The sequence below is a fragment of the Trichosurus vulpecula genome, chromosome 1 (assembly GCF_011100635.1).
Source record: "Trichosurus vulpecula isolate mTriVul1 chromosome 1, mTriVul1.pri, whole genome shotgun sequence".
NCBI classification, from domain to species: domain Eukaryota; kingdom Metazoa; phylum Chordata; class Mammalia; order Diprotodontia; family Phalangeridae; genus Trichosurus; species Trichosurus vulpecula.
This window is the reverse complement of record NC_050573.1, coordinates 45,074,140-45,100,300: the sequence shown is the minus strand read 5'-3', so window position 1 is coordinate 45,100,300 and position 26,161 is coordinate 45,074,140. Positions and strand designations below refer to the sequence as shown.

Here is a 26,161-nt window from a genome sequence, read left to right as displayed (position 1 = left end):
TCAGACACAGCTCTTATGCCCTACCTGCCCCTCACCTTTCTTTTCTCCAGGCTGTCACATTCAGTTCCTTCATTTCATATTGCATAAACTTGAGCCTCTTCAACATCCTCATTTCTCTCCTCTGGTCCTTCTCATATTTGTGAATGTTCTTCTTAAATTGCAGCTCCCAGAACTGAGTACAATGCCCCCAATGACTAGTGTAGATCGGACCCAGGTCCTCCTGATTCCCACCCTAGCTCTTCTTCCACTCTCCCGCACTGCCCCCCCGCCAATGATTGTAAGTAGCAGAGGTGAGGCTCAACACTAAGTCTCTTGTCTACGTACCAGAGGTGCATCTGTTGTAGCTTGGTTAGCAAATGACCACTACAGGCTTCCATGTAAATAAGTTACAGATTTATTCCCCTGAATTTATCCTATTCCAAGAAAGGTTTGGAATTGTGTATCCGTGCTTGATTTGGTGACATTAAGAACATTCTATGGCTTTTGCTTTTCTCATGGACAGCTTTACACAAAGTCTCTTTTGATTTAATGTAATTCAATTCAACAAATGTTTATCAATATCTCCTATGTGCCTGGCACTGAGATTAGCATTGACAGAGTCAAAACAAAATTGAAAACAGTCCATGCCTCGGGGAACTTACATTCTACTCTTCTTCCTCTCACTTTTTTAAAGGTAAAAGCAGACTATGATCGACTCAGCCACATCCTTACCATAGTGACCAAAGAACGTGATTTGGCCGTGAAGGAGAAACACCAGCTCCAAGCCAAACTGGAGAATCTAGAGCAGGTCCTAAAGGTAAGGGGCCCAGCCCAGCATTCTCTCTCATTTCTGGATTTGTCAAGACCAATATGAGAAAGAAGGGTGAAGGATAGGGTATGGAATGACAGAGGCATTTATTCAGTAATATTTATACCATTTTTGTTGGGATGCTGGCATCCCCAAGAAGTTGTAAAGGATATCATCAAAAATACAGTTGAAAAAGAACATGGCGACATGGTCATTTGGTAAGAGTAAGTGATGGGCTCCTCTGATAGCCTCATTATGCCAAGTGAATATAAAAAAGGCTGCCTGACCATGTGGGTGAATCCATTACGGTGAACTTTGGGGAGACCATGGACAAAGGTCACACAGCATAGACAGGTTGTGATTTGCATGGTTGGGAGACCGTTACCCATATTAATGAGTTCATAAGACCATTGGAATGTCAACAATGTGGACTTTTAGGTAAACTTTTCTCCTTTCTGTGGTTAAGGGAAAAAACAGTAAGTAATGAAACATTAATGTTTTGGGAAGTGATGCTATAAAACCAATTATGCATTTCCATGGCTTAGGAAGTTAAATACAACCGAGCTGGGAGATTGAGCAGAGAGCCATCCGCCTGGAAATGCAGCTTTCTTAAGTTGAAAGACTCGAGATATCTGTATTGGTTTTTAAGAAAAGAAGAATTCATGAATTTTCAGCTGCTTCTCAGATGTTTAACAACCTTTATTATAATGATCTAACTCTCGTTAGATCAGAAAATTACTTTATCAGGGAGCAGGTAATTGGCTACTAGTCATGCATTTCTGATGGATGGAAATCTGCTTAAATAGACCATTCCCAAGGATGCAGCATATAGGAGAGCAGCTGCTTGATTTGCTAATGATGTAATTGACTTGTGTTCTGATAGCCTCCTGTAGACGAGTCATTTTAATTCATACTTTGCAAGCTAGTATGCAGATGACAGAGGCGTTAGATCTGTCGCCTTTAAAAGCAAGAAGGTGTTCTATCTGGAAGTGTCTAAAGCTGATTATAAAGGGAAGCAGGAGAAAATTTGAAAAGGTGGCAAAGTTTGTTTCTCCTCCTCCCTCCCGCTATCCCCCTCCGGAAAAAAAGAATCTCTGCAACAACTAATTGAGGTGTTTGGGGGCAAGGAACCTGCCCAGGTAGCCTCCCAGCTGCAGTAATGAGGCTGATTTCAAAAAGAAACATGACAACCAGCCACTTTACTCTGATGTATAAAATGGGCCTGAAAATACTCACCCTCTAATCATTGCCTCCAACGAGGTCGGGGAAGTAAGCGAAGGCAAGGGCAGGTAGGTGGTTGGCGCAGTGTATACTGGGCTTGGAATCAGGAAGATGCATCTTGCTGAGTTCAAATCAAGCCTCAGACACTTCTAGCTGTGTGACCCTGGGCAAGTCACTTCACCTTGTTTGCCTCAGTTTCCTCATCTGTAAAATGAGCTGGAGAAGGAAATGCCAACATCTTTGCCAAGAAAACCCCAAAATATGGTGATGAAAAGTTGGACATGACTGAAATGGATCGATGACAAGAAGCAGAGACAAGAGAACAATAGATGTAATGAAAGTAACAATGCAAGTGTGAAATGTTGCATACACTTTCACTTTAGTTCACTGTATTATTCATTTTGCCAAACTGTTTTACTGTTATAAGAGACCTCTCACCAAGTGGGAACAATGTGTAAATGTCTCTAAAACTAAACACATCAAAAAAACTAAAAGTGTAAGAATTTTTTAAAATGCCAGAATGTGACCAAAGAGGAGCTTGGAGGAGGCAGCTCTTTACAGAGACGGGAGACTGAGTATAGAACAATGAGAGGGAGAATAATGTCAGACTTTTTGGCATGGGTTGGTTGGATTTGCTGAACTTTTTTTTCTTTTAACATTCTTTGTTACATGGAATAGGTTTTGGGGAGAGGAAGGAGGAAATATTGGTGACGTAGGTACAAAAGATATCAGTAAAACTTTATTTTAAAAATAAGATAATGGATTTGTAAGACTTTGCAAAACCTTAAAAGCTGTAGAAATGTCAAGCTAGGCTTTTTAGTGTGATTCGCCAAGTGTTCTTTGTTCTCATTTATAGATTATCACAGAGTAACTGATTTGCAAACAGCTCAGCTCTTCTGGGATCATGATGTTCCAGGATCTTTTAGGCTCATTGCACATTACAATGATAGGATCATAGATGTAGAACTGGAAGGGACTATAGAGGCAACTGAGTCCAACCTCTTTCATTTGATAAGGGAAGAAGATGAAGCCCAAGGAAGTTAAGCAAAGGTCACACAGGATGTGGCAAAATGAGGTTTGGAACCCACATCCTTGAAGGACAAGTCCAGGGCTCTTTTACGCTGTACTACAAGAGTGCAACTGGCCCAAGAGCCTCCATTTTATTGGAGAAGAAACTGAGGATCAGACATGGGAAGGGACTTGCCTAAAGTCACAGAGTTGATAAGTGGCAGAATAGAGGCTTACTCTTAGATCCACTGGGTGCAAATCTAGAAATCTTCCAGCTCTAGAACTCTGCTTGTTCCTTGGCATTGAGAAGTTGTCCATTCCCATTTAAAGATCAGTAGGACACAAGCATGAGAGATGATGATGATGATGATGATGATGATGATGATGATGGTGATGATGATGATGGTGATGATGATGATGGAACTGAGGGGATTAGGACAGTGGTAGTAGGAATTGAGTGAATCACACTGACCCCATCTTGTGATTCCATTCTGGAGCTAGCTCACTTGCCTTTCTATTCAATTGGGGGACTGGTCCAACTATTATCTCATGAGAAAACATTATTCAACTGTGGGAATTGGGAGAAAACCTTATTGCATTTTTTGAACCTAGCCATGCATGACTGAGAATCTGGACCACATCTACCTGCTATTTGGAGACCCTTAACCAAGGACCTAGGACCTAGAAATTCAGACACATCCAAAGATTGGTGCAAGGAGTTTTCTCACAATTGTACATCTCAAGCAACCCAAATGTCTCATCTGAAAACTGGTTTGGTACTTATCAATCAGTTATTGTTTCCATATTCTTTTGATTGTTTATAGATACTTGGGAGCTGAAGATGTGAGGGGAAGGGGCTAGAAACTGGGGCTCTGGCATAAGCTCTGGCAGCCCAGCTCGCATGGGCAGAAGCCTGAAGTTTTTAAGTCAAGGCTGTAAGAAACTTGCCAGGATTCTGTAAGAGAGATTCTTGTTCAAGTGTGGGTTGGGCTCAATGACCTCTGAGGTCCCTTCCATACAACTCTAAGACAGAGCTTTTCTGTGGTAGGAGAAAATACTTGCAAAATAGTTTGGAGCAATCTATAGGGTGGGTCCATAGATACTGTGCACACTTGCAATACATAAGTTTAGTTTTAAATCTCTTCAGTTACAGTAGTCAGTAGAAGAAAGCATATGCTAATTGAAGCTACCACCACAGCTGGCCCATCAATGTCATGGAGGAGGATTATATTTTTGAAAGGCATAAAGATATATCTTTCTTGCTTTTTTGTTTTCGAAATATGGCTAATATGGAAATGTTTTGCATAATTTCACATGTATAATTGGCATCATATAGGGAGGAGAGGGAGGAAGAGAATTTGGAACTCAAAATTTAAAAAGAAAGAATGACAAAAATAAATAATACATTTGGAAAAACACATGCAGAGAAAGTTATAAAGTTATAAGGATGGTCAGTGGAACATTGGGTGAATACATTGACACACCATTACTAGGAACAATGGCAGTGTCAATTTGATTATAGTTACAGAACTAGAAAGTGAGAAGGGGTGGAGGTGGAAAGTATCCATGAGGAAGCCCAGTAGATTTGAAGAAGATGCCTGAGGAGATGTTGTTTGTCCTTTGTGAATTGACTTTAAGTGAGGAAGGGCTATTCAGAGTCACCAGCCTCATTTTCTCCTCTGGAGCCATCAGGGTCAAGTGGCAAGATATAGATCAGGATGACTGGAGGTGACCCCAGATGCAGTGGAAGATCTTGGACCTAAGGTCTTTCCCAGGTCTTAATTTGAGGCAACACCCATTCAATGATTAAGGCTAGGTAAGATAAGAGGCAAAGAATGGCCTGAGGAGTAGAGAATAAAGTCAAGCATAGCTGGAACTTGTCTGAAATAGTGACCCAAGAGAGACACTACTCAGGACAGTTCCAGAGCTGAAAGGATTAAAACCCTCAGCATCAAGTCTCTGGTCCAAGCAGCAAGGTCCTAGAAACAGGGAGATCTGCTATATTAGGTCATGGAGAGGCTGCTCTCTGCCATGATGGGGAGGGATCATTGAATCATAATGTATCAGTTCATGGAAGATCATCTGCTCTGACCCATTTCATTGAACAAAGAAAGAAACTGAAGAACCCACATGAACAGAACCACAGACCCTCTGAGGATGGAATTGAAATAATATTCACTAGACAAATAGCTTGTTAGCATGAATCACCTCTTGATTCATTAACTCGTCCTTACTTAGCGAACAGGAAGGGAAGATTAGGGTGGTGTCATAGGTTAAGACAGGTTTGAAGAATTGAAGGGGTGAGAGTGTGTGTGTGTGTGTGTGTGTGTGTGTGTGTGTGTGTGTGTAGAAGCAAAGAAAAAAAGACTTTTATGCACACCAAGGGAGATAAAACAAACTTTGCCCACTTCATGAGTTTGCTTAGATCCCATCCTGGCTGCCAAGGCTATTTACAATCAGCCTTGAAGAGTGGCCTTTTTCGGAAGGAAAACATAGCTCTGTTTCCAAGTGCTATAAACAGTGGATAAAGAAAGAGAGATCAAGAGTTTTGTCCTTTCAAACAAGGAGTGTGGAGGGAGGGAGGACAATTATGTGCTATTTAATAATTGAAAGGAAATCATCACCATGCAATTTTTACAGAATCCTATATGATCTTGCCAAGTTCCTATAGCTGGGAAAATGAGGCTGGCTTGGTGAATGAGAATACTGGGAAATAGGTGGTGGTGACCTTCTTCCCCTGGGTTCTGGAAGAGAGCTCTCCAGACTTTTCTCCTCTAGGAGAGTGTCCAGCACCCTCCTCTAGAGTGGCAGGATAATTATATCCTCAGGACATTTGGGCTTCAATTTTATGCTGGTTCAAGGCTTTTCAGTTTCTTCTGATATCTTTAGGGGATCATCATAGCTTCTACTGAACCCATAACCTTCCCTGAGCAGTGGGATCAATCATTCTACTCTTTAGTAGTAATAAAGGAATGGTGAACTGAACAGCTCACTGACCAAAGAAGTTCTATTGTATAGGACAAATTTCTGAAACACACACACACAGGTATATTCTTGCAGAGAATCTGAATGGACCAATCACCACTGTCTTTGAGTTGCCTCCAGTCTCATCATTCTGATAATTCTCACTAATGAAAAATGAGTCCTCACCAGTCTATTTCCAAGAATTGCAAATCACAACCAGTCAGTCAATAACGTTTGCCATATGCCCAGCAATATGCTAAGCACTGGGGCACCAAAGGAAAAAAAAGGCAAAAAAGTGGCCCCTTCCCTTAAAAAGTATAAAATGGAATGTGGGAGACTACTTACAAACTACATACGTACAAGATAGACTAAGGGTACTAGCCGTGGAGGAGGGTGTTAGAACTGAGAAAGTCTTTGTGCACAAGGCAAGGTTTGATCTGTGTCTTGAAGGAAACCAGGGAAGACAGGAGGCAATGATGAGAAAGGACAGTGTTCCAGGCAGGGAGAATTTGACAGTGCAAAAAGGCAGTCAGGAGGTGGAATATTCTGTGGGAGAAAAGCCAAGAAGGCCAGTATTGCTGGATTGTAGCACACATAGAGGCCGGTAAGGTGTTGGGAAGACTGGAAAGGTAGGAAGAGGTCAGGTTGAGAAATATTGTAAAAGGCAAATGGGAGGATCTGCCTGAGTGAGAGGCAATGCCAAATAGGATCTGCCTCTGCCCAGAAGGTATGATACCTCTGTGTAGAATTCAGATGGAGCTGAAGTTATGAGGGGAAGGGGCTAGAGACTGGGGCTCTGGCATGAGCTCTGGCTGCCCAGCTTACATGGGCAGAAACCATTAGTGAATTTAGAATCATAGCTCAGGGCTGGGTGAAGTCCTCCATTAGCTGGATCTTTGATTGCAACCCAGTTCTGTTTGGAGGTGAACAATGCAATAATAATGGAATCTACTTGATCCAGTAAGTAACAGGGAGTTACTGGAGTTTACTGAGTGAAGGGACGAGCTCTGTGAGAATGGACTGGATAGGGAGGACAACCAAAAACACCCTTGTTCATAATCCTGGCATGTGTCAGAGGAGAGGGAGTGATTTCCTTGATATAAGAACTCCCGGTGAGGAACCTACACCTACAAATATAAATCTGCTCTGCAACTCAAAGTTTCAGTGAAAGGTTGTGATTTAGCCAGGGTCACACAGCCAATATGGGTCAGAGATGGGACTCGAACCCAGGTTTTCCTGACTCCTGGGCTGTCCACTATACCACAGCCCCTCTCACAAAGTACAATGCTTAGCATATGGTTGGAATATAATAAATGCTTAAAGAATTGAATTGAACATGTTTTACCTATGTTATTTCATTTAAACACCTCTAGAACCCTGTGAGGTATAGATTATAATTTAGCAGAAGAGCTATGAAGCTGAGAAAGTTACAGTGTTTCACCCACGGTCACAAAGCTAGTGAGTGTCAGAGATGAGATTGGAACCCAGGTGTTAGCTGAAAGCAACCTCCAGTGCTCTCTAGTCTAACCCCCTCATTTTAGAATAAAGAAACTGAGACTCAGAGACTTGCCCCAGGTCTTAGAGATATAAAATCATAGATTTAGAGTCAAAGGAGCATCAGGGCCTAACAAGACCAATGTCCTCATTTTACAGATGAGGAAACTGAGGCACGGAATGGTTTAAGTGACTTAACCCTAGGTCTTAGAAATAGAAGATTATAGATTTAGAGCTTAAAGGCAATAAGCATCATCAAGACCAATATCTTCATTTTACAGATGGGGAAACTGAGGCACAACATGGTTAAGTGATTTGCCCAGGGTCACACAGATACTAAGTTGAGTTGGGGATTTTAACCCAGTACTACCAATGTCTTATACCTTATGCCACATTGGGATTTGAAGTCATGTGTTCTGAATCTGAACCCTGCCTTGCCATGCTACCCCACATCTTATTCCATTGTTCAGCTCCAAACAGAACTGGGTTGCAATTAAGGAGTCAATTAATGGAAGACTTCACCCAGCCCTGAGGTATGATTCCAAATTCACTAACGACTTCTGCCCATGTGAGCTGGGATGCCAGAGCTCATGCCAGAGTCCTAGTCTCTAGCCCCTTTCCCTTACATCTTCAGCTCCATCTGAATTTTACCACCTTCTTGGCAGAGGCAGAGCCCATGTGGCATTGCCCCTGACTCAGGCAATCCTCTCACAGAAGGAGACCTAATGCTCTTTTGTGTGAGTGTGTGTGTGTGCGTGTGTGTGTGTGCTGGAGTGTGAACTCTCCCTTGTCACTTATCTCACTTTGTCTTCTCTCCTAATACTTATTGATTTGACCTGCCCCCTCACACCTCCCTTACCACTGTATTGTAAACTCCCCAAGGAGAGGATCTGTAGCTCTCTAGGTAGTCAAAGCACCAAGCACAGACCCCTGGATGTAGTGAGAACTCAACCAATTTTTAAGTCTACCAACACATCTTCCATCTATCCAGATGAGCGTTGGAGCAATGAGGAGTGGGCCAAGAGGCCGTGTGACTTAGCAGAAGGAGCCTCATGCAAGGAGAACTGGGTTCAAGTTCACTTCTGCCAGGTGTGGAACCTAGGTGAAGTCCCTTCCCCTGCCAGGGCCTCATTTCCCTGTTGGAGTGGGGAAGCTCAATGGACTGGGACTCACCTCATCATAATCTCATAGCTCTAGGGCTGGAGGGGAGCTCAGAGGCCATATAATCCAAGCCCCTCATTTTACACATGAGGAAACTGAGGCCTAGGGGATCTAAGTACTGTGTCACAGTTTGAATCTCAGCTCTGCTAAGCATTGTGGTCCCATAGAGTCAGACAACCAAGATTTCTTCTTTCCTTTTTTCTTCTTTCTCATCCTTTCTTCCTCCCTTCCTCCCTTCCTTCCTCCATCCCTCCCTGCCTCCCTCCCTCCCTTTCTCCCTCTCTTCTTCCTTCCCTCCTTTCCTTCCTTCCTTCCTCCCTACCTCCCTTCCTTCCTTGCTTCCTCCCTCCCTCCCTCCATTCCTTCCTTTATTTCTTTCTCCTTTCCTCCCTCTCTCCCTTCCTTCCTTCCTCCCTTCCTTCCTTCTTCCCTCCCTCCCTTCCTTCCTTCCTCCCTTCCTCCCTCCCTCTCTTCCTCCCTCCCTCCCTCCGTTCCTTCCTTCCTTCCTTCCTTCCTTCCTTCCTTCCTTCCTTCCTTCCTTCCTTCCTTCTTCCTTCCCTCCCTCCCTCTTCCTTTCCTTCCTTTCTTCCTTCCTTCCTTCCTTCCTTCCTTCCTTCCTTCCTTCCTTCCTTCCTTCCTTCCTTCCTTCCTTCCTTCCCCTGTATCCCCACACTTCTGGAACCACACTCTGCATTCTCAGTCCACAGGAACTTTCCTCAGTCTGTTCCTTATGCTTTCAATGTCCTCCTTCCTCTTCTTTCCCTATTGAATAACTACCTATTCTTTCAAGCCCCCCTGAGATGTCACCTCCTCCAGGAAGCCTTCCTCATTCCTCAGGTGGATAATGTTCTAGGCTTTGTACTTCTCTAACACACTTAGAATATTCCATTGTAACTCTCTGTATTGGTGTCTTATCACTCTGTTAAACTATGAACACCATGATTGATTGATGCTTATTAACCAACTAAACTTCATGTCACAATTAGGCACTGGAATAGGGTTGCCATGGAAAAATGTCAGTTTTCTTATCTGTCAGACACCTAATGATGCAGTACTGCATAGAGTACTGGATTGGGAGTCAGGAAGACCTGAGTTCGAATCCTGCCTCAGACGTTTACTGGCTGTGTGACTCTGAGCAATCCAATTCATCTCTCTGAGTCTCAGTTTCTTCATCTGGAAAATGGGGATAATAATAGGACCTACCTCCCAGAGGATGCTATGAGGGCCAAATGAGATAATATATGTAATATATGCAAACCTTAAAGTACTGTGTAAATGCTAGCTATTATTAAGATGAGAGAACTGGACTAGATTTCTAATGTCCTTCCTAGAGCTAACATTCTCAAAGGCTACAAAGGCAGGCCCCATCTCTTATAATAGTTGACATTTATATAAGGCTTTAAGATTTGCATAGTATTTTACATACATCATCTCATTCAATCCTCGCAGCAGCCCTGTGAAGTGAATGCTGTTATTCATCCCTGTTTTACATATGGGAAAACTGAGGCACAGGGAGGTTCAGTGACTTGCACAGGGTCACTCAGCAAGCAGATGTCTGAGGTCAGGTTCAAACTCAGGTCTTCAGATGCGAAGTTCAGTTCTCTCTCCATTAAACCACATTGCTTTTCTAAAGCTTTTTTTCTGTCTGAGCACCTCAGATACTGGAGTGGTTTGCCATTTCCTCCTCCAGTTCATTTTACAGATGGGGACACTGAGGCAAGCAGGGTTAAGTGACTTGCCCAGGGTCACACAGCTAATAAGTATATGAGGAGGTCAGATTTGAACTCTGGTCTTGCTGACTCCAGGCCAGGCCCTCTATCCACTGCACCACCTACCTGTCCATTTTGAAGGTGTGGCATCATGGATAGAGTGTTGGATTTAGGGCCAGAAAGACCTGGGTTTGGCTCCTGTAACACCAGCTTTTTGGCCATGAGTAAGTCACTTAAGCTCTCTTGGTCTTAGTTTCCTCTTCTGTATAGTGGGAACAAAAAAAATAAAATCCTGTAGTACCTACCTTTCAAATGGGATTGTGTATGTGAAGCACTTTCCAACCTCTAAAGCACTATATAAATAAATATCAATTGTTGTGGTGGTTGTTTTCCTTCTTGGGCCAGATCTATAATCAGCTCCTTGCAAGGCTCTTCCTTCTACCATGAGATCAGAATCTAGTCTGTAGAGACACTGAGAAGGCAGCATTGCATAGTGAGTAGAGTGCCAGCCTCTGAGTCAGGAAGACCCAGATTCAAGTCTTACCTCTGACTCCTGTTGGCTGGGTGACCCTGGGCAAGTCAGTTATTATTATTGTAGTTGTTGTTGGAGGCAATTGAGCCAGGGTCACAAGTAAGTATCTGAAGCTGGATTTGAACTCAGGTCCTCCTGACTGGTGCGCTATTCACTGCACCACCTAGCTGTCCCTTTTTATTATTATTATTATTGACTAAGAGATCTCTAGGGTCCCTTCTACCTCTATATCTATGGGCTATTTGTCCCTATGGGCAAATCTAGGGAGTGTCCAGAGGAGATCAAACCAGGACAGTGAAGGACCTTGCACCCAGATGATATGAGTATTAGTTAAAAGGACTGAGGATGTTGGACCTAGAGTAGAGAAGGCTCAGGGGCAGGGTGACAGCTCTCTGAATATTGGACTATCTGCTGTGAGAAATGAGGGATCACACTTACGGATCTTCAAAGACTGGTCCCAAGTCTCATAATCTGTAATATTTATGTGGTGCTTGAAGATATGTAAAATGTTTCCCTTACATCATCTCATTCTGTTTGACACCAGAGGGTAGAGCTGAGGAACGACGGGTAGAAAGTGCCCAGAGGCCAGTTCAATCTTGATGTTGGGAAAATTTTCCTAACATTTGAGCTATTCAAAAAGAAATAGAATGCCTCAAGACGTGGTAGATTCTGCCTCCTTGGAGGTCGGCAAGCAGAAGCCAGACAATCCCATGTCAGGTATGGTGTAGAAAGGATTCCCTTCATATCTGGGTTGGACTCAATGTCTGCCAAAGCCCCTTCTGATTTTCCAGTTCTGTTTCTGAAATTCACCAAGTTTGGGGAGGAAATTCTTTATTATAGGGATATAGTTTATACAGTTGAAAATCTTGTATGACAACTTTCCTTTCCAATTTATAGATGAGGAAACTGAGGCCTAGAGGATAAATTGACTTGCCCAATGTCACACAGATAGTGAGTGGCAGGGCCTTGATTCAAACTCAGGCCCAATAACTCCAAATTTATTGGCCTTTTTACATTACTATATTCCTTCCCATGGGATCGCCTCATCTTTAAGACAAAAGGAATGTGATATTGACACATAGAGCCATATGACCTTCCCCACAAGGTACAAATGGCACTACTCTGAGCTAAAGCAATATCCAATAAGGTTGCATATATTAACATGCCATCTTTAATTTGCAGGGCAATCCTATGAGTTTTATTCATTAGAAGTTGGATGGCCCCGAGCAGGGAAATCTCAGATGTGTAATTTTCTTAGTTGCATTATAGGGCAAAGAGGTGCTTCAGTAATGGGGTCGTTACATGCACAGAGGCCTTGCTTGTCAAAAGCTGCCCAAGAGAGTTTGGAGAAGGGACATATTCAAATTGCAGGTCTGTTTCTGTAGGAGATCCCTGCCTTTTCTCCTCTGCTGCCACGGTCAGCTGAAAAGGGAGAGAAGGAGAGAGGATGCTCTCACCTGATTATTGGAGGAACAGAATACCAGCCAAAGCAGTTCATGCTAATTAAAGTGTGATGATCAGGTGACAATAATTGGACCTTGGGACTCGAGTATCTGGTGTTCACAATTCCATAGGATAAATGCTGGGTTGAGAACATCTTCTAGAACAAGTGGCAGTCTGGAGGTTTCTACAGGCCCCTCCTCAAAATAGCACTGTTCAATACATCAAATCAAAACACATAGGGTCACAAATAAAACCAATTGTGGAGAGAAGAAAAAAAAGAAATTTACACATTAACTTTACTGTATATTTAGAGGGAATAGCAAGTAGTAAATAATGGATTTGCAGCTTCATGTGCAATCATCTTTTTATTATACTATGTTATAGGAATGCTTATTTTTCCATAAACTCAAAATAAAATAAATGTTGAAAAAGAAATACAGTTATCAAAGAACTTTAAAAAAAATCAAGTTCACAGACCCCAGGTTAAGAACTCCGGGCCAAGAGGACTGTGGGATCATAAATAGAAATGCGAGGGACCACAGAGGCAATTTGACAGATGAGGAAACAGAGAAGTGAAATGATTTGTCTTCCTGCTGTTCCTCACACATGACACAACATGTCCCATCTTGGTGTCTTTGCATGAACTGGGCCCCATGCACAGGAAGCTCTCCTTCCCTATCTCTACTTCTTGAATCCTGGTTTCCTTCAAGACTCTCAAATGGCACCTTCTGCAGGAAGCCCTTCCTCATCCCCTTAGCTGCTAATACCTTCTCTGCCAAAGTTCTCTTTTATCTCCTTTGGACATATACACGCGTTATACACATGCACACACATGTACAGGCATATATACACACATACACAGAGACACATGCATACGTATGTAAGTATATGTGTTGATATACGCATATAAAATTTACAAGTATACAAAGACTTTGGAGGTACCTTCTGTGTATATATGTACACATGTGTATGTACATATATGCAAACACATGCATGTACATATATGTTCACATATGTGTGTTGTTTCCTATATCATAATGGAAGCTCCATGGGGAAAGAGACTGTATCCTCGGACCTGGCTCCACAGCAGACCCTTAATAAATAATTGTTCATTGATTGACCTGGGTCATTAAGTAATAAGCAACAATGGTAGCATTTGAATCCAGGTCCTTTCTACTGTAAGGTTCTGTCTGCTTTAAGGGAAACCCTACACCCCTCCCTGGGATGGTAAAGAGTCTTAAATCTCACCAAATGAAGACCTGTTAAAACAACTGGGAGAGATTAAGCTGGAGAAGACTCTGGGAAGGGACATGAGAGCTATCTTCCAGGACTTGAAGGATATGACCTGCTCTGTTTGGTCTCCCAGGGTAGATTAAGAGCGAATGGGTAGAAGTTGTGAAGAGGCAGATTTTGGCTTGAGGCCACGTAACGTTTTCCCTCATTTAGCACTGTCCTAATGTGGAAGGGGCCTCCTCAGGAGGCGGGGGCGGGTGGATCCCCCCTCACTAGCAGACTTCAAGCAAAAGATGGAGGACCATTTGTTAGATGTGTTATAAAGGAGAGGATTTCTCCCCCCTCAGATATTGGTTGGATTGGGACCATAAAAGCATTAAGACAACTTTGATTCTAAGTACAAAGGAAAACAGATCTATGTGTGCTTGTAAAATGTAGCGTTAGATCTGGAAAGGATTTATAAGCCATTTAATCAACCCCCCCCCCCCCTCGTTTTACAGAGAAAGACACTGAGCCCCAGAGAGCTTAAATAATCTGGCCAGAGTCCGACCCAGAGAAGAGCTAAGAGTGAGACAGTTAGGTAACACAATGGGTAGAGAGCATTGGGCCTTGAGTCAGGAAGACCTGAGTACAGATCTATTGCTCAGACCATTAATATCTGTGTGACCTTGGGTAAGTCATTTAACCTCTGTCTCAGTTTCCTCAAATGTAAAATGGGGATAATAACAGTGTCTACCTCCCAGGGTGCTTGTGATGGTCAAATGAGATAATATTTGTAAAGCACTTTTTGCACAAAGAAGGCGCTTAATAAATGCTTCTTTCCTTCCATCCTAAATTTCATCAGCTGACAAAAGCAATCCCTTTGGTGATTGGTTATTGAACGTAAGGAACAATAGGAGGAAGGTGACTTGTCCCCGCCCTGTTTCTTTAAGAACTGCACTGAATGTAAGGGGAGGAGACCCTTCAGACATGCAAAGTCCTTTACATACAGCACCACATTTGCGGCAGGGCCTCTCTGAACTTAAATTCCTATCTACCATTAGCATTGTCTCATGTTGACTTTTTAGCTTCCAAATAAATACTACTTACTTCTTAATTATTATTATTATTATTAATTTTGAGACCCTTTCACATGCTGGAAGTACAGCGGCCACTCACAGACTTGGTCACATTACTGATCAGCCCACCTGTGTTGGTCACTTCCCCCCTCATTTCTCCACCCCCCCACTTCATCTTGGTGCTGGATTTAATGTGGCTATCAGATTGCCTTAGAACTCCCAGTGAGCAATCCACCAGCCTTGGTCTCCCCAATATCAGGTTTTTCAGGCACGTGTTACCACACCTACCCTTTCATGTCTCAGTACTGATAGTCACATTTAGTTGAAGACAGCACAAGGCCTTTGCTCCCTGACCTGTAATTTGCTATTTAAGGAATCAAACCAAAGATGGATAGTTCTTTGTTGAGGTGTCTCTGTCCCCTACTGGGCAATGCTAATTAACTTCTCACACTGAGAAATGATAGCATAAGATAATTTTAGGCATGAATAAAGAACTGTATTCCACCCCTGAAAAAAAAAAAAGAACAGCAGGCATTGGGTAAGTCTGGAGTTAGGGTCTAGTTGGCCTGGGTAATGAGCCTAGAGCAGTGGTTCTTAACCTTTTGTGTATCCTGGACCCCTTTGGCAACCTAGTGAACCCCATAGACCCCATTCTCAGAATCATGTTTTGAAATGAATAAAATATATATGATTACCAAGGAAATGAATTATTTTTTAAATAATATTTTAATTTTTCCCAAACCAACTATTTTGAAATACTGTTATTAAAATATTTTATAAAACAAGTTCAAAGACTTGTGAACTCCTGGTCTAGACAATTCCAGACTTTTTATCATTCTGAGTATCAGGTGGGTACTTGGTTATTCCCTGATGGGTGATTCACATTTTCTTCCAATGCCTCAAAATATTTGTGGGTTAGGGATACCTGTCCATAGATTTTGCTTCTCTGGGAGTCAAGAGTATTTATATTGAAATATGTGGGAAGGCATTATTGTATAAAAAGATCATTTTTTTTGTAAATATTCAACTCGATTCCATAGGCATTTATTAAGTAATTACTATATGCTAGAGTCCTCCTGAAAGATCTTTTCCTTTGATTTTTCATCACGAACCCAAGTTGGCATAGAAGACTATGCCAATGGAGTGCATGGTCCTTTCTACATTGCTAGAAAGGAGGACAGTTCTGGAACTAGTTTGTGTCTGATTAAGGTGACCAGTCGGGTTTAATACAGTGAGGCTTACCTGAATCTTTGGTGAGGAATTCTTTGTCCATGACAATCCAGGAAATAAAGAAATAGGCAAGGTGGCCCATGGCCCTATGTGGTTTCCTTGTACTTTGCAGTGACCGTGACCTAGAGGTGGGAAAGGGAACAGAGTACTAAGAATCAGTTTTATGCCATCTCCAGATGTTAATGTAGTTGTTGGTACTCAAAATCAGAGATCCTTCTCCAATGACCAGTGTGAGGCAGTGTAGTATACTGGCTAAAGAGTTGCCTTAGAAGCGAAGAAGTCCTAAATTAAAGTCCAGACTGCTATATACTGACTGTGTGACCCTGGGTAAGTTACTTAACATTTTACTGTCCCAGATAACTCCCTAATTCTAAGGTTCAGAGAAGGGGCCAACTTGCTTAGTAGAGATTCTCATCCAGATTTCCCCATAACAATGAAATCATGGGTTCCATCACTATACCCATATCTGTCCAATGATCAATGAGTGGGCATAACCCTGGACCGAATGAATCACATCAATCTTGACAATCTCCTTATAAATGAAAACAAAAGATAGAAGGAGTTTACGGCTAACTATAATTGGTTGTTTAAAATGGGTACAGCCAACAATATTTTTAGCTTTTAAGTACAATAAAATTTTATTTTAAAACATAAAAACCATTCTTATCTCATCCAGAAACAGGTAGCTGGCCAAATTGGGCCTTCAGGCAGTTTTTTTGATGACCCTTGTTCAAGGTTTGACTCACAGGATCTCCAAAGAGAGGCAAATAAAGGACTTGGCAGGGTTGGTTTCACTGGAAGCCCAAACACAGCATTATTTCATGGGACATTTGATCATTTTCTATCACCGTGCTTGTGTTCAGTGTTTGCAAAAAGATTACCATGAAAATAATTGTAGCTTATATGATGGCTTCTATTGTAATTAATAACGTAGAGAAATTGTGTGAAGAACTGAGCAAACGCTCCTAATTTAATTGATGTATATTTTGATACTTAGTAATTTAATCATAGTAATAATGCCTTATGTACATTATTTTATTTGATCCTCACAACAACCCTGGGAGATAGGCACTAATTATTATCTGCATAGTACAGATGCAGAAACCCAAGGTTGATAGGGGCAAACTGACTTTCTGAGGGTCACAAAATTAAGTGTCTAGGACAGGATTTGAACTTAGGTCTTCCTGCCTCAAAGTCCTGTGTTCTATGGATACATCATGCTACAAAAGTGTTAAGGCAAAAATGGCAAAAAAAAATTTCAGAAAAATATGGTTCAGGAGTAAGCAGAGGGAGGCCAGATACTTGTAGAGTCCCCAGAGCCTCATGCCTGTATATTGTGAATACTTTCTTGAAAAAAGGATTTGGAAGACACTTGCCATGGTGAGCACCAACTAAGATCACAAAAACAAAATTGATTATATTTTAACAAATAGGAAACTACTCGTTCCTGATGTAGCAGTCGTTGCTGAATCAGCTCGCTACGTAGAGTTGGACTGATTAATTAGAACAAAGATCAAAATGAATGCAAAATTAGAAGAAAGAATAAATATTAAAAATGATTTTCAATGAAGGCAATTATAATCTGACCTACTTAAACATATTATTCAGACTGAAAAGTGGGAAATGGATGGAAGAAATACATTGACACTTTTTGCCAATTTTATACAAAAGTTTAACCAATAAATCACTTGTCCCAAGGACACCAAAGGAATCTGAAAAACTGTTGTAGTCAGCAAACACTCACCATACTTGTCAATCAGAGAGATGTGGCAGTCATGGGCATCACTGGTTTCAAATATAAATGACTTTGTGAAATCAAAGAAGTTTATAATCCTCCACTTAAATGTCAAATTAATCTTCCAGCCAAGAGTCAGCCTTGGATCACTCTTACCATCTGCTGCCTTTCCTCCTACATGTGTGCAGCTAAACACAGGTGAAACAAATCACACAACCATTCTGATTGGGTCCACTACAAACTTATGTTATATAACCTCAACTGGGCCCTCACTGCTGCTTGGCAATACTTCTATATCTCCCTTATCAACTCAGTATCCCACTTACCAAAGTGACACCTCTAAACTTTTCCATCCCTCCTCAAACATCCCGTGGATTCCTCTCCTTCCCACCCTTTTGGCTAAGAACCTTGCCTCATTTTTTACTAAAATAAAATGGAGATCATTCAATGAGAATTCCTTCTTCTCCCTTCCTCCTTATCACCCTTCACCCATATGCCTACTGCCACAATCATCTCCTTCATCCCTATCTGACATGATGAGGTGGTGGTTCTCTGCCAAAGCCAAAGTAGACCCAAAAATATAGTCTAAAGCATTTTACAGTGAATAGCCTTTGTCTTCTCCAGGTGGTCCTATCAACTTATAACACCGGGTCCCATTTCTTTGGTTTCCTTTTATTATAAATTAGGCAGGGGAAGGTGAGAGAGAGGGAAAATAAAGAGTTACTCATTGAAAAAGGAAAAGGAAAAAAAATTACTAAGACAAGAGTTTGAACCCTAACTCTGTCTCTTCCTGCTTTTGTAGCTTTGGGCAAGTCATTTTTAACATCTTTGGGTCTCAGATTCTTCATCTGTAAAACAAGAAGGTTGAACTAAATGGCCTCTAGGTGCCTTCTAGCTCTAGATCTATGATCTCGGGAATTGAAAGGAATGCAAATCAAGAGCAAAGAGAGACAAGGAAGGAAGAGGAACAGGGAAGAAAAAGGAAGAAGTGCATTCACTGATGGGTGATAAAATGGTACCAATCCCTGTCTCAGAAACCACTTGGTGACCCCAGTGCCATAGCATGCTAACCCCTGGCCTAAAACCATGCAGTCATCAAATATCTTATCAATGTCTTCAACATGTCCAATACTTTGGAAATACAGAAATACCACCTCAAGGAGCTTACAAAATGTCTCCCAAAACACACTCATATTTTCAAGCAATTGAAAAGCTATTTGTGTATTTCCTTAAATTAAAATAAAAACTTTAACAAAAATCCTTCATAGACTCTCACCACTTTCTATGTAAACATCCCTTTTAGTGGTGACCAATGAGATGGGAAGCTTCTCCTAGAAAGACAGTTGATCCTTGGGAAAGTCTCCAAACCAAGTGAGCAAATGTAAAATCCCAACCAAGACAGGACCTCCCAGCTTCAGATCCAAGGGAATGGTAGTACTCAAAAAGGATCATGTGTGCAGACTCTGGAATGCAGCTTTGGGAGAAGTGGTCTGTGTTCAAAAGGATAATTATCTAATTTAGGAAAGAATGTAACTTATAGTGGATTGGCCCTTAAAAATAATTTTGAGATCCAAAACTCTTTCCACGCTTTAGAAGTCATTCATTTTCATTGGCCATACTCTGAGTAGAAAACTAATTTATCTTTTTTTCCTCTAAGGCAAAGAAAAAGATACTTCAGAACAGATGTGTTGGATTGGTTTGGTTTTATGGACTATGTTGTTGGGTTTTTTTAAAAATTATAATCATTAAATATTGTTGTAAAGAAAGTCTCTATAATAAAAAAATGACTGGCATTTAGTAATGCTTGAGTCCTTGTTATGCTGTCAATAGCTTATAATTTTTCTTTGGAGAGCTGTTTGTTCATATCCTTTGACCACTGATCCATTTCTCCAAGCAGTCTTTATGTCTGACTAAGTATGTGTTTTTGTGGCGGCCAGCAGACCAAAAATAAGACACTTCTACCCTTTATTTAGAGGCACTTAGCTTGTGGTAATTCAGTCCAACTCAACCAGCATTCATTGAGTACTTATTACATTCAAGGCAACGTGTGAAAGGGACCGTGGATAGAGAGCTGGCCTCGGAGCCAAGAAGATCTGGATTCAGCTTCTGCCTCTAACACATATGAGCTTTGTGCCCCTAGGCAAGTCCTTCAATGTCTCAGTGGGCCAGGCTATTCTCTAAGTTACAAAGTCCAGAAAAGGTGCCAACCTGCATTGGAAAAGAGAGTTGCCTCATTTGCAAATCTCTATATCATTGAAATCTCAGATCTTCTCTCAAAGGAGGCAGTTAGGGGGTAGAGTAGATGGAACTCTGGATTTGTAATGAGGGAGACCTAAGTTTGAATCCTGCCTGAGAACTAGGGAAAGTTACTTAACTTCTGCCTCAATTTCCTCATCTTAAGATGAGTATAATAGTGGCAACTACGTCACTCAGAGGGTTGTTGTGAGGATCACATTGTATAAGGGGAACAGAGAATTAGCATTTACATAGTACCTCCTGTATGTCAGGCACTGTGCTAAGCACTTTACAAATGTTATCTCATTTGATCCTTACAACAACCCTGGGAGGTCAGTGCTGTTATTATCCCCAATTTACAGTTGAGGAAACTGAGGCAAAAAAGAGGCTAAGTGGCTTGCCCAGGGTCACACAGGTAGTAAATATCTGAGACTGGCTTTGAACTTGGGTCTTCCTGACTCCAGGCCTGGATATTCTATCTACTGTACCACCTAACTGTTTCTAACATATGTGAAATGTTTCACAAACCTTAAAGCACTACATAAATGCTAGCTATAATTATGTTGTGCTGGTTAAGTGCTGGAGATACAAAGACCAAGGAGAAATAGTCTCCCTCCTTAAGGAACCAACACTTTAATTAATTTCCTTCTTCAACTAGCACGCCACAGATGGAAAGGGAAGTTGAGTCAATTTAAATCTCAGTTGATTTTGCCAGAGTGAACAGAAATGTCTTTTTGTTGCATTAAGTATTTAATTTAGCAAAGGCACCATCATTCAAGGACCTTACACTGGGGGTGGGGGTGGGGGTGAGGGGTGGGGGTGGGCACCAATTGAAATGCTAATATCTGCCCCAGCTTGTCAGTTTCCAGCATAAAGTACTCAGGATTCAATTCCTAGAGCTGTAGACCTTGAACAAGTGTCTCTGTCTCTGGGCCTCAGTTTCCTCCTTTTCAGAATGAGGGAGTGAGACTAGCTGGCCTCTGAGGTCCCTCCTTCAGCTCTCACTGTGGGATATGATGATCCTATCATCTTAATGTACTTCGCCACTCTAACTCCTCTCCCTGTCTCTCCCGCCTCTGTAGTATGACGGGTCGTATCGGCTTATCATGGAATCAAACACCCTCCACCAGAATTTTCTAGTCTAATTAATGTTTTCAAACTCATTTCCTGTGTTCCACCAGAAGTCCCTGACAGTATTTTCTGCTGCACAACAGCTGATAGGAACAGCAGCGTGCGGGGATTGACTGGTCTAATGAGAATATTTGGTGGACTTATCTACCAGTTCAGACAATCTTGGGAAACAGGAAATGTATTACTTTGGAGGTTTCATTACACATACCCACTCATATGGAGCCAGATATTTTTTTAATAAGAGACACGACCAGCTTAGATAGCCTTGTTCTCACAATGTCAGTTGGTCTCCTCTGTGAGGGGTGGAACAGGGGTAGGGGGAGCTGTCCAATGTCCATCTCCAGACAATGATGGATTTCCTTAGCATTCCTCTCTGACTTGTGATTTGGGCAAGAGAGATGTGAATCCTCTTCTTCACTGGCCCTTCCAGCCTCCTTTTCCACATTAAAAAATCGGCTTCCTTGGAGAGTTGGATGTCCTCTTTCACTAACTTGCTAAGAGACCCTCTCTTCTCCCCAGTTTCCTCATCTTTTTTTTCCCATTTAATTCCGATAGAATGGACATCAACCAGACCTCCCCCCCCCACTACTACAAAGGGCAGTTGTAAAAGAACAAATACTAATAATGCTAGTGAAAATAATGAGTTATCTTTCTAGAACATTTCAAAATTTCCAAAGCGTTTCCCTAACAATAGCTCTGTGAGGTGGGGAGTACAAGCACCGTCATCCCATTCTACAGACCAATCAGTCAATCGATCAACTAATCAATTGGGAAACATTTAGCATTGTGCCAGGTATGGAGAATAAAAGCCCAGCATTAAAAAACACCTCAAACACCTTACGTTCCACTGAGAGCGGGGGAATAACATGTATATAGTCAACCAACAAGCATTTATTAAGCACCTACTATGTGCCAAGCACTGTGGTAAGTTTTGGGGATAGAAAGACAAAAGTGAAGTGGCTCCTGCCCTAAAGGAGCTTACATTTTCCTGGAAGGTGTATAATGTTTTTACAGATAAGTAAATACCGGATATTAACTAATTATATACAAAGTTGTGGAGGAGGGAAGGAACAACTGGAAAAATCAGGAAAGGGGAAATCTTGAAGGGAGCTGCTAGCAGTTCCAGGAGGTGGAAGAGGGAAAGGAGAGCATTCCAGGGACACAGCCTGGGTAAAGACATCTAGGTAGGAGGTGGAATGGTGTATGTGTCCAACTGAGAAAATGATTGCATGGTTAAGGCACTAGCACCAAATGACATAGTAAGTATTTGAGGTGTATTTCAAACCCAGTTCTCCTATGCAACAAGATCAAGAACAGTGTTCTTTCTAAAAATGGATGTGCTTTGGAAAGTTTCAAACAGTCGATGGAATATGAAGTGGTTGCATCATTAGAAAGGCATAGTAAAGGTAAGGTAGGAGGACATGCTAGGCATGGGGCACAGTGGGTGTAAAGACAAAGAGAGGGGAGATGAAGAATCCTGTTCAAGGAACAATGAAGGAGTTTGTTGGAATGGCTAGATTGTAGAGTACATGGAAGAGAGTAAAATGTAAGGAGACTGGAAAGGTTGGAAGGGGCCAAGTTGTGAAGAGTTTTAAATGCCAAAAGACTTTGCATTTGATTCTGGAGGTAATAGGGAGCCAGTGATAGACAAACTGTCAGAGAGAATGATGAGAACATTCCAGATAGAGTGATAGCATGTGAGCAGTGGGTAGGAACATGAAAGGTTTGTTCAGGGAATGCTGAGATTAACTTGGCTAGAGAGGAGAGATCACATTGGGAAATAGTGGGGAATAAATTGTATCATAGCTTTAGAGTAGGGAAGGACTCCAGATAGAGGAATGGATTGGGAATCAGAAGACTCGTTTCAATTCTCCCTCCCCCAATCTCTGTCACATTACCTATGCGACCTTGGGTAAGTGCTTTTACTTCTCTGGACCTAAGTTTCTTTTGTAAATTTGCAAAATGAGCACATTGGACTAGATGACTTCTAAGATTCCTTCCAACTCTTAATCTATGATCCTATGATTTGGTCCAACTCTGTAATTTTATCAGATGAAGAAACTGAGACGCCCCATTCCCCACCAAAGTTAAGTGACTTGTCCAAGGTCACACAGCAAGTGACAGAACCAGGATTTGAACCCAGATCCATCTAGCCTTCCCCTCAAAAGTTTACCTTCCATATATTCTCATATATATCTTGCATGTACCTATCTATTTACAATTGTCTCCCTCCTTAGAACATAAGCTACCTGAGGGCAGGAACTGTCTTTGTCTTTCTTTGTATCCCAGGGCACTTAGCACTGTCTGGCACTTAGGAAGAGTTCAATAAATGTCTGTTGATTGATTTCATGATCAATTTGACCTCTTATAGTTTAATTATTTCATATGTTAAATGGAGAAACTAACACCTACACTACCGAAAGCATCCTGTATACCTCAAAGTACTGTGAAATGGAATCCTGACCAATGAGGAAAAAAGGCATCTCAGAGAAGGATGAGTGCACAGGAGCTGTCCAGTCCAACTCTCAGCCTTCAGGAAAGTGAGAGCTAGAGCAAAGCTTGGGGGAGGCTATTGTTCTAGTGCAGGGGTGGGGAACTTCTGGCCTGAATCCAAACTTCACAGAACAATTCCCCTTAATAAAAGAATTTGTTCTGTAAAATTTGGACTCAGTCAAGAGGCCCCATCCAAGGACCTAGAAGGCCACATGTGTGGCCTCGACGCAGCAGATTCCCCACCCCTGCAACAGAATGCAACCTCAGAGGTTTGCTCAGGATCTGGAAACCTAAGGATTATGGAATCCCTAGGCTGCTCTGAAAGCAAGCACATGGTTCAAAACAACAACACATTTTCTGTCTCTGAAGAGACAGGAGAGTTCTGTTGTAGAATGTGGCTTTTTGCCAGCTTCTGAATGTGAAGACAGGAGAACAAAGTGTCTAAGTTGTCAGACAAGGTCACTATATCAGATAGTTTTTTGCTGAATTGTTTTCCTTTGTTATAAGGGAGAGTTCAATTTGGGGTTGGGGCTGGGGGGAACAGAGAGGGAGGTGCATGGCTTCAAAAAGTGACCGTGATGCAAAAAAAAGGGCATTGACAAAAGGAGGAGGAACAGGAAGGGTAGAAGAATTAGGAGAGGGAGGAGAAGAATTAGAAGGAGGAAGAGAAGGAGGGAAAGGGGGAACAGAGTGTGTGCAATGGCACAATAAAGAGCTTGGAGTCTGAGCCCGAAATCAGAAAAGGCATTTATTATTCTTTCTCATGAGAAAGGATGCCATCCAAACAGTAGAGGTTGGGGGTGCTTTAATTATATTTTACATTTATTTGGTTTGTATACATGGGTACCTCCCCTGAACAGAGTACAGGAGAGTACCAAGGACTCAGATGGATGCCAATCCTTTTATAGACCCTCCCTTCAAATCTCCCGCCAGGCTCTTCATTGGCCAGATACAGCCCCATGACTGCCTACATCATGCCCTCCTCAAAAGGCTTGTTTAGGCATGAGTACAAGCCTCTGACCTTTCACATGACCGATCTGACTCTGCTAGATCAGAGCTCTGATTGGAAGTAGTTCCAATCAGTCAGCTGACTTATATTCTGCTAAAGCTGGGGCGGGGGGAAGGTGGAGGACGAAGAATAATTTCATCTCTGTGGAAACAAAACTCTTCCCCCATCTCTTACAAGAGGAAGAATGAAATAAATGGGAAGAAGGGAAAGGAGAAGGTGAATAAGGGGAGGAGGGAAAGGATGCGCAGAAGGAAAAAGAGATAAAGGAGGAGAGAAGGAGATCTAAGATTTATAAAGCACTTTCTCACAAGTTCCTGTAGGCAGTGCAATTAATATGCTGGTTTTATAGATAAGGAAGCAGGAGCTCAGAAAGGAGAAGTGACTTTTCCTGGGTTGTACAGCCAATGTTGAAGGATGCTCCAGAGTAGCCTTCTGTATCCAACTGCTTCTAGTTGCATCTAGTATTCCCCTTCCAACCTTGAAAGAGAGAAGGACAAGAATTGTTGAATAGTTGTTAATCTTCTGCTTTTCAATATTATTTCAATCTCCAAATAAGTCTATATAAGCATTAAATAATTCTGTTTTCAAAGAAAGAAGGTATAAAGTGTTCAGGGAAAAGAAGAGAAAGGAAGGGAAGAAAAGTGAAAGAAAATAGGGAGAGAAAGAAAAGAGAGAGAGAGACAGAGGAAGAAGAGGAAGAGAAGGAAAAAGGACATACAGAAAGAGAAAGAAAAGGGAGAGGAAGAAAGAAAACCAAAAGAGAAAGAAAAGGGAGATAGAGAAAAAGAAAGAAAAAAAGGAGAGGGAGAAGGGAGAGAGGGAGGGAGAAGGAAGGAGAGAGAGACAGAACAAAGGCTAACAAAAGCCTTGGTTTTTTTTCTGTGATTCATACCAGATTCTAAATTTGTCGAAGCAGAACTCGCTAAAGTGGCTCTGATAAATTTGGTGCTGACTCCTGAGGGTTGGACCTATCCCCTTAGGAGAAATAGCTCTTTGCTGAAGCCCCTTGCTATGACTGCAAGGGCTCTGGGCTACAGAACCAATCCTCCTTGGATCTCAACAATCCTAGTTGGGGGGACAGCTCAGGCAAGTCAGCTCATTCATTCAGTGTCACGTCCTCCTTATCTTCGGGAAACAAGACTCTAACCAGAGTAAGGCGACTTAAGAGGCAGTGTTAATGTCGGCATCCAACTATAAATATCTCTTTTAAAAATACATCCTGCCACTGGCAAAGCTTTCTTGATGGGCTTTCCTGCTTTGTGGTGCGTGTACCATGGAGCACTTTCTAGACGTGAAATCCTCCCCCAGTGAAAACAATTGAGTTGGCATTGCTTGACATATTTCATGCCCTTAGGATCAGGAAAACGTTTTTAAAAGGGATGTGTGGAGATTTGTGAGAGCTCTGTTGCTGTAAGAAAGCCAAATCTTTCTAGAGCCTCTTCCTCAAGCTCTCCATGCTAGAGAAGATATGAGACTTGTTTCGGAAAGGTCACCAGAAGAAACTGAGGCCAACTGAGCGTCAGGGAAGAATAGGACAGGAAGCATCCTGCCCTGGCCTCCTGGCTTTCCTGCCTTATTGCCCAAGACAGTGAGATCCAAGATGCATGCAATAGACTGGGGAGAAGTTTTCAGGGAGACAATGTGGAAAATGACTGGGTTTTGAGTGAGAAGCCCAGATGTGTCATTTAATGCCCTCCATGTTAAGCATCTTGAGTAAG

At 41.9% G+C, this 26,161-nt stretch overlaps 1 protein-coding gene across 7 annotated transcripts in view; it reads left to right on the top strand.

Annotated features, from left to right (window-relative positions):
* Window positions 1-26,161, top strand: part of RIMBP2 (RIMS binding protein 2) — a 158,770-nt gene that overhangs the window by 15,800 nt on the left and 116,809 nt on the right. For all 7 annotated transcript variants that reach the window (XM_036758813.1, XM_036758781.1, XM_036758773.1 and 4 more), the window contains exon 2: window positions 674-796. The gene's annotated coding sequence lies outside the window, so the exon portion shown is untranslated. The remainder of the gene's footprint in view (window positions 1-673; window positions 797-26,161) is intronic.